The sequence below is a fragment of the Camponotus floridanus genome, unplaced genomic scaffold (assembly GCF_003227725.1).
Source record: "Camponotus floridanus strain SB8 unplaced genomic scaffold, Cflo_v7.5 scaffold8, whole genome shotgun sequence".
Lineage (NCBI taxonomy): Eukaryota > Metazoa > Arthropoda > Insecta > Hymenoptera > Formicidae > Camponotus > Camponotus floridanus.
In genome coordinates this window covers 279,799-292,514 of record NW_020229849.1, presented here as the reverse complement: position 1 = coordinate 292,514, position 12,716 = coordinate 279,799, and positions in this window count along the sequence as shown.

The following is a 12,716-nucleotide window of genomic DNA, read 5'->3' as shown; positions in this document are numbered from 1 at the left end:
TATTGATTCCTTCTTTCATCACACAAATTTATGGCACTTAATTTTTCAACACCCTGTATATGTATATTATTATTTTATGTATTATAACTTTGATATTTAGAAAGATTGCGACACCGTGTATATAAACACGAAGTATACTAAAGAGGGTGACATAGCACCACTTTTGAACACGAGCTATATAAAAATTTGAAATAAGCCGATATAGGAAGCAGTTAACGAAGGACCGTCTAACGAGGTGAATGTGAGATACGAGTATTATTGTATTTGAGTGAAAAACTGAGATCGCGTATAAGTGATCGAACTAGAGACAATTCAATAATCCCCAAAAACTTACCTTTTTAAAAAAAAGGTAAAAAAAGGGCGCCAAGTTCATGCACTAATTGTATCCAACTGTCATATTGTCTACAAAAATAGTGATATAAAAAAATTGCGCCAACTAAGAATAAAAATTTGTACAAGATAGTAAAAAAAATTTTAATTAAAAAAACTTGGCGCTGCCAATTTTATTAATAAATTGTTCAACTTAAAAGTCTAAATTTACAAATCCAGAAGATCTTAAGAGAATTAATAATAAATGTCCAGCAATTATATTTGCTGTTAAACATATATTTAATTGGAATATATGCCAATTTTATTGGCAGCGCCAAGTTTTTTTAATTAAAATTTTTTTTACTATTTATTTTGTACAAATTTTTATTCTTAGTTGGCGCAATTTTTTTATATCACTATTTTTGTAGACAATATGACAGTTGGATACAATTAGTGCATGAACTTGGCGCCCGTTTTTTACCTTTTTTTAAAAAGGTAAGTTTTTGGGGATTATATCACTTCTTTTTTTAGTCTAATTTGCTAAGAGATATTATATTAAAAAAAGTATGTATATATATATATATATATATATATATATATATATGTATACTCTTTTAATATATAAGCAAATTATATAAAAATATATATAGAATAAGTATATATAATATACATTTTATATATATATATATATATATATATATATATGGTATATAATTAATATATTATATACAGGGTGATCCAAAAGTATGGAAACGGCCAAATAACTGTGGAGGAATGCACTTTGGAGAAAAAAGTTTGAGACAAAAGTTGTAGGATTTTTCCCGGGCAATCCGACGGTGACCTTAGATTTGACCTTGGATAGTCATTTGAAGGTCACATAAAGATTACCTTCAATTTCTTAAATGGAACCCCCTATTTTTCATTGCATATTCTTGTAGCTTATCTCGAGAGCTTTCCAAAACACTATAATAAAGTATTTCTTCATTGAATACTTTTCGAGTTATGAGGCTTGAAATTATTTTTTAATTTTACATAAATCATAAAATATAGTAATCTAGTAAAATATTCATTTTTCGATTATTTTACCTTAATACTTTTATGTACAAAATAATGAGAGGAATCAATTGGTGCAAAGAAAACACATAATTGTTTTGAAGAAAAAATATGGAATTGTTAATTGCAAATTACATATTTTTTCTTAGAAACAACTATGTGTTTTCTTTACACCAATTGATTCCTCTCATTATTTTGTACATAAAAGTATGAAGGTAAGATAATCGAAAAATGAATGGTTTACTAGATATTTTATGGTTTATGTAAAATTAAGAAATTATTTCAAGCCTTATAACTCAAAAAGTACTTAATAAAAAGGTACTTAATTATAGTGTTTTGGAAAGCTCTCGAGATAAGTTACAAGAATATGCAATGAAAAATAGGGGGTTCCATTTAAGAAATTGAAGGTAATCTTTATGTGACCTTCAAATGACTATCCAAGGTCAAATCTAAGGTCACCGTCGGATTGCCCGGGAAAAATTCTACAACTTTTGTCTCAAACTTTTTTCTCCAAAGTGCATTCCTCCACAGTTATTTGGCCGTTTCCATACTTTTAGATCACCCTGTATATTTATATTTAGCTTGTAAAATAGATATATATATTTATTTACCTTGCTCCAATTATCATACCGTACTGGCTCTTGCCAATTTTTAATTAATAATTTAATTATTTATTATTTATAACTTGCACTTTATCACTACTCAAAATGCGGTTAATGATACATGTCACTAATGACACATATGACACATGTCATTAATATCGAAAAGCGTCGCTAGCGCAATCTTCTGTCGAGAGTAGGAAAAGGACGTTTTCTCTTTCTATGTGTTGTGTATATGTGCGTTGATGACGACCATGATGATAATGATAAAGACGTTTCTTAATTGAAAATTTTCATATTTCGACTTTGCATTATGATATCTCCGTTAATAGATCACGCAGCGCAAAAATAAAGATACTTTCTTTATACAATTCAAACTCGCTCTATCGATTAAGGCTAGTAAGAATTCGATCCGTTCAGCCGTTATTGAAATCCGATAATCTAAGTTACTCTCAACTGTCCGACTCGCGTATAGATACACGGAGTGCCGCGCAATGCTTCGCATGAACTTGGCGCGAGACACTATCGTGTCTCTTGATGTATCGTTCTTGTATTAAAATATAATTTAATCGGTTGCATGGTGCATTAACATAATTTCTGCCATCCATTGACGTATATTGGGATCTGACATGGGGGCGGAGTCTATATGCATACGTCATCAACATGGTGCCGAGAAGCCCATGCTTAATATAGTGTTGTTATGAAACAATGTGATATTTTATTGATTATATTAATTAGTATACAAAGCATTTGTCATTGGGCTGGTACAAATCCAGCCCAAAGAAAATTCCTTGAGGGTGAAAGGATATTTCAAGCAGGGCATATAATTAAATGCGGTAAAAATATACAAAACTGCAAGAGTGATGTGGTTAGCTTTACTGCTTTATCTGTATTTAAACTTTTAGAACGCGGAGAAAATATCCCGCAATCCATAATAATAATTCATTAATTAATAAAATAGCAGTAAATGCTATGCAAACAGTGGGCTTCTACTGCTTTTATTTCTCGCCACCAGATGTCAGATCCCAATAGTCGGAGCATCATTCTATATTCCTACAATGCTTTAAGTATTTGTTACCTATATTCATAACGCTTGCAACTTTTGGCAGAAATACAGTCGAATAAACAATTTAATTTAAATAACGTTTATTTATACCTATATATACTTGTTGCGTGCAACTTACAAGTTCGCAAATTTTCATAAATCTTTTCGCATATTTTTAAAAAAATTCTAACACTTTTGCAAAACATTACATATTTTTGCGGAATATTTATTAACAAAAATGCTAATTTTTAACAATTTTCAATGTTGCAGACATTGAGATGGTTAACAAATTTAATAAACAGCAGAAAATCATCGATTAAATATTTCCCCAAGTTTGCTAATTATTTGCAATTTTCTACGTAAGGTGGCAACAAATTTTGCAAATTTGTTTTTTTTTAAATTTTGCGGACTTCGAAGTTACAATAATGAGATTAGGTATATTATGTTGCTAACAAAACTAAGCAATAAAGAGGTTTAAAGACATTTGAAATTATTATTGTTATTTTTTGGAATTATAATGTCTATTTCTACTCGCTTATCTTGAATGATCACATCGACCGTGTCTCATAGAACGAATTCCCAGTGTGCTTTTGTTTGCAATTTTCAATATCTTATGATTTTTTATCATTGTTATTGAAATAATTATTGTGAATAGTGTGACGTGTGTGTGTGTGTGTGTGTGTGTTGTGATCCGATTTTACGAATCTACAGTTTTAACGAAATTGTAGTTTCGATAAAATCACGAGATTCGCGGAAATTGCATGCTTTTTCGGCGTTTTTCGTTTGCGGTTGGCGGTTTGTTTTCGATTGTTGCAGGTACTTTTCATAGATTAAAATGGATAAGAATAATGTGAAGAAAATCACGATATTCGACAGATGTGCATATAGAAACTGTAATAATATCAAATCAGAGAACTGTAAATTGTTTCGTTTTCCACAAAAGACTGATGAAAGATATTTGACATTTGGATAAGAAATTACGGTAAGTAAAAATACTAAATTCTTTTCTTCCTCTTCTTTTATGTTTATTGGCTTTTGTTGATCTCAAATTAAAGATCTTATCTTGACATTGATCTTCAGTGAACAAAATTCTTGAAAATACCAAAAATATTTGATGATAACAAAAAAGCTGAATTTTGTGAAAAATGAAGAAACGACTGTCTTAAAAATTTCAAGTAATTTTCTTTAATGAAATTTAATTAAAATTTTTTAAAGTACACTGTCAAGGAAAGATTGCGGTTGACTTTCATCAATTTTGATCTCCTTTCTTGTGGTGAATCTGTATTAAAATTAAGTTGATTTGTAGCTTGTTGTTCGAGCTTTTCGTCCAATACGCCTTGTAATATTTTTTTATACTTGAAATTTTCATGTTTGTTATAAGCCCTAAATAAAGACAAATGTTTAATCAGTGCCGCTAGCGCAACAGAAAAGTTTTATCTTGAGAACGTAGTTAGAAGTTACTGCATTGGCCACTACTACGGTATGGCGCTGAAATCAGTGAGAAAGTGCCGGTCTAGTCTTTACGGGTCATTGGCTATTTGTCTATTAATGTACAATGCGTCTGTTCAATGCGTGAAACGCACCCTCAGTGATTCGATAATTCAAAGTTCAATACAAACAGAGAGAAGACTGAGAGATGTCATGGCCTGCTTTTATTTATTCTTTTTTTTTTATTGAGCAATAAGCGCGCTCTGGCTAGTCGCCATACAGCTTGATACATGTAAGCAGAGAGAAGACTGAGAAGGGTCGCGCTGCCCTTTTACAGGGAACGCTTTTTCCCCACCATAAAGTGGCGCTAACGGATCCATTTTACGGCCGACAATACTACGTGGCCGGATCCACTTTTCGCTGCCACGGTAAAACGACCGATTCATGTCCGTGCTAGATCCATAATTGTGGATCTCAAAAGTACGAAACATATCATACATTTATTAATTTTTATTACATATTATTAACAGTGCGTGATTTTTTTTCACTTTAGCATATATTATATAGTAATATATATGTATATGCGTGTATAATATATATAAAATTAAAATGCTTATTTTATTTCACATAAAATTTAATGTTTTAATAATTTCAATAAAAGTATTTTAATAAAATATATATGTGTATATTACTCCAATAATAAATATTACCAAAATGAAAAAAAGATCATACGCAATAATATTTAACTTTATTTTGAGATTCACAATAATTAATGAATCTAGCACAAACATACGGTCATTTTATACACTTATATATATGTATATGTATATGTATATATATATATATATATATATATATATATATATATATGTGTATATACTGTGGCCGTTGATTTTATTAATTAGGGCAGATGATGAGATCTGGCCGGTGTTATTGGCCCACGGCACACCTTCGGCGCGATTTCTTCTCAAATTTATCTCCAAAAGTTTTTGGGCGCCAGGTGCGATAATTCGCACCACTTCAAAAAAAAATGATTCGATATCTCGCTATAATACACAGAAAATGCTACTCAATTAATCGCGACGGACGCTCGGCTAGCCGAGCGACGCCCGTCTCGAAAATGGCAGAGGGACGGTCCGTTTTAATACTTAACAAGGAAGGATCGAGAATACAAGGTGGCTGCAAATAAGATTAGCACAAAAGATTAGAATAACAGTAATGAATATATTTAACAAGTAGTTAAAGTTTAACAAGACAGACTCCCGAGGATATTGCAAAATGATTTACAATCGATTACAGCAAATTTTTCCGGCAGCGACGGGCCGGCGTTCGAACGCGATCACTTCGGTATCACGTGTTACGCGAAAAAAACGGCGTAAGAAAGTCTTGGAATGTTGCGCCGAACGAGACGTCACAGGGCCTCGCCAGCTGCAAATTCCGCTTGAATTATTAATAATAAGTACTGCGATGATGCTTCTAATAATGACATCCGTCTGTTATAAACCAAAAATATTAAATAATGACGATAGTTAAAGTCGTCAAACGCGATGTTAATAGAATCGATTATACATGTGAGTCGACCAGACAAATATACAGAATTACGGTAATAACGGAAGAATGATACGACTAGATAATTATACAAGATAGACGACCGAACCTAAGCGTGAAAAATTAACGGTAATATGATCTCAAAAGCGTAAACAATAAATTGTAATAAAGGTCGAACGATTCACGTCGCGGGGATACGCGAGTCAATGCCGCAACGCATTTGTCGGCTATTAAATATCGCGATCGCCTTCGTGTGTGAGTTCGTTGCATTACAAGCTACTTTATACAAAATTTTACAAGCACAATAATCGCCAGAGAAAAGACAATAAATTTGACTGTCGGCGCTTAACCGGGAGAGAGGGCACTTAATATTATCGTAGCTCGAACAAAGTATATCTGCCGGCCGTCGTATTCTACTACGCCATTATCGAAACTCGGAGTAATCTCGAATAATGAAATTTCGACGGCAACAATTCGGCGTGGACTCTGTTCGGGCTAACTCTACCTGCTATTTTACGATAAACGGCCTGAGGAGGTCGACGCTCGTCTCACCGATGACTCCTTGATGTCCTTGCCTCTCTCGGCATCCGCACGGAAGAGCGATAATCGATGGATCTGGGCCGTCGTTCTCGTACAGCGGTCCGCCGAACAGTGACGAGCGGAAGGCCCGTCGGAATCGTGCCGGCAATTAATTCTTATCTAGGCGCTTCCGCAACCCTCAGGATCGGCGCGAATTCTTATCACTCCTGCGGCCTTCAGGGCCGCATTTACACCTGTCGCCTTCTTGTTGCTTTGTCCCGTTTTTCTCGGCTCTTTTTAGACTCAGCCTGGTGAGGATTTTTCCGCCGCTCGCCTTTACTTTATCGATGTTCTGTAGCGCTTAATTCGGCCAAGCTGGCTCCGTTTCGGGATTCCGATGTTCGCTTCTAATCGTCGGCCGGCTTTTCCCGTGGTTATTCCTCGTATCTGCTGGGCATAAGGGAATGTACAGGAGCGGCAGCGATAGGCTTAGGTAGATGTTTCAATTTATACAGCTGATACAGATACTTAACTCGGCATTCTCCTTATAGTCGGCGCCTCCGCTCGTCCCGCGCGTCTTCTAATCTGGTCTTCTTCGTCGGGTCGAGTTACCGGATGAGATCTCGTCACGTCCTCCCTCACGCATGCTTAATTCTACTCTAAAATTAACTTAAAGCAAAAAGGGGGAAGCGAGCCTACCCTCGCCTCCAATATTCGCTCTCTCTCTTCCTAAATCAGGGGAAAACGAGGGCCCAAACATAATACCGGTCAGATTTCGCGATCCTTGTGACGGACCGCCAAGTGTCACGTCACAATACATATAGTGTACGCGGGAGTATGTGAACAAACGAGAAAGTAATAAGAGGGAGCGAAATGGCAATAAGAGTGAGCGAGATAGGAATAGAACAAGCAACGAAGACTCGAAAACCGAGTCTTTCTTGCAGTCTGGCATACTATTTCTCTCTCGCTCGCTTCTGTTATTGTTTCACTCGCTCTTACGTACTCATATACTGTCATATTCATCTCGTTATCAAGCCTGCCGCTGGCAAGCGACCGATGACAAATTGTAAGAAATAAATTAATCATTTTAAGATATATTTAGGGTATGCGAGTATTTGTAATGGAACAATGAAAATTTTGCGACAATGATGACAAATTTTAAAACAACATCAAACGCGGTATCAATCGGATAAATGTAGTTAAATATAAATCAAAATTTGTATTATCAGACCAATTAAAAATTATTCGATTTATGTCGTGTTTGATATTATTTTAATCGCAAGAATCTCAATAATTCATTAAAATTACTTTCATATCGATAAAATAAAAAAATAGGGGTTTCAGTTTTTACTAATGAGATGTTTACATTCGCGAGGAAGCCGAGTCCGCTTATCTTTACGACCTGTCAAGTGCGAGAGCGACAGCAAAACCGTGAATCGAGAGCGAGGGAGATGACCTATCATCAAAGAATTCCGAAGTTTCTTACAATCGGCTTCTTCACTTCCTCTATCCATTCGCAATTTACGAGATTATAAACTGAAACTCCTATTTTTTATTTTATCGATATGAAAGTAATTTTAATGAATTATTGAGATTTTTGCGATTAAAATGATATCAAACACGACGTAAATCGGATAATTTTTAATTAATCTGATAATACAAATTTTGATTGTATATATTGGGACCTTAAATAAGTTCTCGCTGTTTTTTCGTGAAAATTAATGCTTTATTTTAAAAAAGTCGTAAAAAACATGTCACTGAAAATATTGTCCATCGCTAGCCACTACTTTTTTCCATCTTTCTGGCAGCATTTGAATTTCACGTCGGAAAAACGACACGTCTTTTGAGGCTATCCAAGAGTCGACCCATTTTTTGGCATCTTCATAAGAATATAAGTGCTGGTCAACCAGGCCATGTGCCATCGATCGGAACAAGTGATAATCAGAAGGGGCAATGTCTGGTGAATACGGCGGGTGGGGTAGGACTTCTCATTTAAGCGTTTCCAAGTAGGTTTTCACCGGTTTTGCAACATTTGGCCGAGCGTTGTCATGTTGCAAAATCACTTTGTCGTGTCTTTGCTCGTATATCGGCCGTTTTTCCTTCAATGCTCGGCTCAAATGCATCAATTGTAGTCGATAGCGATCTCCTGTGATGGTTTCGTTCGGTTTGAGCAGCTCATAATAAATTACACCCAGCTGATCCCACCAAATGCAGAGCAGAAGCTTCGAACCATGGATATTCGGCTTTGCCGACGATGTTGATGCATGGTCGGGCTTATCCCATGATTTTCTACGCTTAGGGTTATCGTAGTGTATCCATTTTTCATTGCCAGTCACAATACGATGCAAAAAATCTTTCCTTTTCTACCGTTGAAGCAGCTGTTCACACGTGAAAAGACGCCGTTCGACGTCTCTCGGTTTCAACTCGTATGGCACCCAATGTCCTTGCTTTTGAATCATTCCTAATACTTTCAAACGTTTCGAAACTGTTGTGTGATCAACTCCTAATGATTCTGCAAGTTCATCTAGCGTCTGACATGAGTAATGCCTCCAATTCTTCGTCTTCAATCTTTTTCGGTGCGCCAGAGCGTTCTTTACCTTCAACATCAAAATCATTATTTTTGAAGCGTCTAAACCAATCTCTGCATGTTGTTTCCGACAGAGCATGGTCGCCGTAAGTCTCAACAAGAATTTTGTGTGCTTCAGCTGCAGATTTTATTTGAATAAAGTAGTGCAGTAAAATTCCCCGCAAATACTCTTTTTTTGGCACGAAACTCGACATGTTAACACTATGAAAAAAAAAAGTTTATTTACAAAAGTTTGTTTACACTGCGGCGCAATGACATACACTGAATTTCAAGCTTGCTTATAGTACTTCCCTATAGATGCGTTACCATCTTAAATTACACGCACGCAGTTCTGGTAACACCATCTGTTGGAAAACAGCGAGAATTTATTCAAGGTCCTAATATTTAATTACATTTATCCGATTGATACCGCGTTTGATGTTGTTTTAAAATTTGTCGTCATTGTCGCAAAATTTTCATTGTTCCATGAAAATTATTCGCATACTTATAAATATATCTTAAAATGATTAATTTATTTATTTCTCACAATTTGTCATTGGTCGCTTGCCAGCGGCAGGCTTGATAACGAGATGAATATGACAGTATATGAGTACGTAAGAGCGAGTGAAACAATAACAGAAGCGAGCGAGAGAGAAATAGTATGCCAGACTGCAAGAAAGACTCGGTTTTCGAGTCTTCGTTGCTTGTTCTATTCCTATCTCGCTCACTCTTATTGCCATTTCGCTCCCTCTTATTACTTTCTCGTTTGTTCACATACTCCCGCGTACACTATATGTATTGTGACGTGACACTTGGCGGTCCGTCACAAGGATCGCGAAATCTGACCGGTATTATGTTTGGGCCCTCGTTTTCCCCTGATTTAGGAAGAGAGAGAGCGAATATTGGAGGCGAGGGTAGGCTCGCTTCCCCCTTTTTGCTTTAAGTTAATTTTAGAGTAGAATTAAGCATGCGTGAGGGAGGACGTGACGAGATCTCATCCGGTAACTCGACCCGACGAAGAAGACCAGATTAGAAGACGCGCGGGACGAGCGGAGGCGCCGACTATAAGGAGAATGCCGAGTTAAGTATCTGTATCAGCTGTATAAATTGAAACATCTACCTAAGCCTATCGCTGCCGCTCCTGTACATTCCCTTATGCCCAGCAGATACGAGGAATAACCACGGGAAAAGCCGGCCGACGATTAGAAGCGAACATCGGAATCCCGAAACGGAGCCAGCTCGGCCGAATTAAGCGCTACAGAACATCGATAAAGTAAAGGCGAGCGGCGGAAAAATCCTCACCAGGCTGAGTCTAAAAAGAGCCGAGAAAAACGGGACAAAGCAACAAGAAGGCGACAGGTGTAAATGCGGCCCTGAAGGCCGCAGGAGTGATAAGAATTCGCGCCGATCCTGAGGGTTGCGGAAGCGCCTAGATAAGAATTAATTGCCGGCACGATTCCGACGGGCCTTCCGCTCGTCACTGTTCGGCGGACCGCTGTACGAGAACGACGGCCCAGATCCATCGATTATCGCTCTTCCGTGCGGATGCCGAGAGAGGCAAGGACATCAAGGAGTCATCGGTGAGACGAGCGTCGACCTCCTCAGGCCGTTTATCGTAAAATAGCAGGTAGAGTTAGCCCGAACAGAGTCCACGCCGAATTGTTGCCGTCGAAATTTCATTATTCGAGATTACTCCGAGTTTCGATAATGGCGTAGTAGAATACGACGGCCGGCAGATATACTTTGTTCGAGCTACGATAATATTAAGTGCCCTCTCTCCCGGTTAAGCGCCGACAGTCAAATTTATTGTCTTTTCTCTGGCGATTATTGTGCTTGTAAAATTTTGTATAAAGTAGCTTGTAATGCAACGAACTCACACACGAAGGCGATCGCGATATTTAATAGCCGACAAATGCGTTGCGGCATTGACTCGCGTATCCCCGCGACGTGAATCGTTCGACCTTTATTACAATTTATTGTTTACGCTTTTGAGATCATATTACCGTTAATTTTTCACGCTTAGGTTCGGTCGTCTATCTTGTATAATTATCTAGTCGTATTATTCTTCCGTTATTACCGTAATTCTGTATATTTGTCTGGTCGACTCACATGTATAATCGATTCTATTAACATCGCGTTTGACGACTTTAACTATCGTCATTATTTAATATTTTTGGTTTATAACAGACGGATGTCATTATTAGAAGCATCATCGCAGTACTTATTATTAATAATTCAAGCGGAATTTGCAGCTGGCGAGGCCCTGTGACGTCTCGTTCGGCGCAACATTCCAAGACTTTCTTACGCCGTTTTTTTCGCGTAACACGTGATACCGAAGTGATCGCGTTCGAACGCCGGCCCGTCGCTGCCGGAAAAATTTGCTGTAATCGATTGTAAATCATTTTGCAATATCCTCGGGAGTCTGTCTTGTTAAACTTTAACTACTTGTTAAATATATTCATTACTGTTATTCTAATCTTTTGTGCTAATCTTATTTGCAGCCACCTTGTATTCTCGATCCTTCCTTGTTAAGTATTAAAACGGACCGTCCCTCTGCCATTTTCGAGACGGGCGTCGCTCGGCTAGCCGAGCGTCCGTCGCGATTAATTGAGTAGCATTTTCTGTGTATTATAGCGAGATATCGAATCATTTTTTTTTGAAGTGGTGCGAATTATCGCACCTGGCGCCCAAAAACTTTTGGAGATAAATTTGAGAAGAAATCGCGCCGAAGGTGTGCCGTGGGCCAATAACACCGGCCAGATCTCATCATCTGCCCTAATTAATAAAATCAACGGCCACAGTATATACACATATATATATATATATATATATATATATATACATATACATATACATATATATAAGTGTATAAAATGACCGTATGTTTGTGCTAGATTCATTAATTATTGTGAATCTCAAAATAAAGTTAAATATTATTGCGTATGATCTTTTTTTCATTTTGGTAATATTTATTATTGGAGTAATATACACATATATTTTTTATTAAAATACTTTTATTGAAATTATTAAAACATTAAATTTTATGTGAAATAAAATAAGCATTTTAATTTTATATATATTATACACGCATATACATATATATTACTATATAATATATGCTAAAATAAAAAAAATCACGCACTGTTAATAATATGCAATAAAAATTAATAAATGTATGATATGTTTCGTACTTTTGAGATCCACAATTATGGATCTAGCACGGACATGAATCGGTCGTTTTACCGTGGCAGTGAAAAGTGGATCCGGCCACGTAATACCGCCGGCCGTAAAATGGATCCAGTTTAGCGCCACTTTATGGCGGGGAAAAAGGGCAGCGTGACCCCTCTCAGTCTTCTCTTTGATGTAAGTTATATCGTCTGTTGGTAAGATTTAGCAATAGGTAAAAATATTGGAGTCATATAATAAACTTCTTTGGTACTATCGTAGCTTATACAAATTAAACTATAAAATCTTCTAACAATCTTAATACGTAAAAGAAATGCTTAAACATAAAGAAAACATCAAAGTTAAAATCTTTTTTATTTTTAATGTCGTACTATAATAAAGCAAATATATATATTATATAAGGACGTATATCAAAATTTACGTTTAGTGTTAATTAATCTTATCTTAATCTAAACCTACGTAC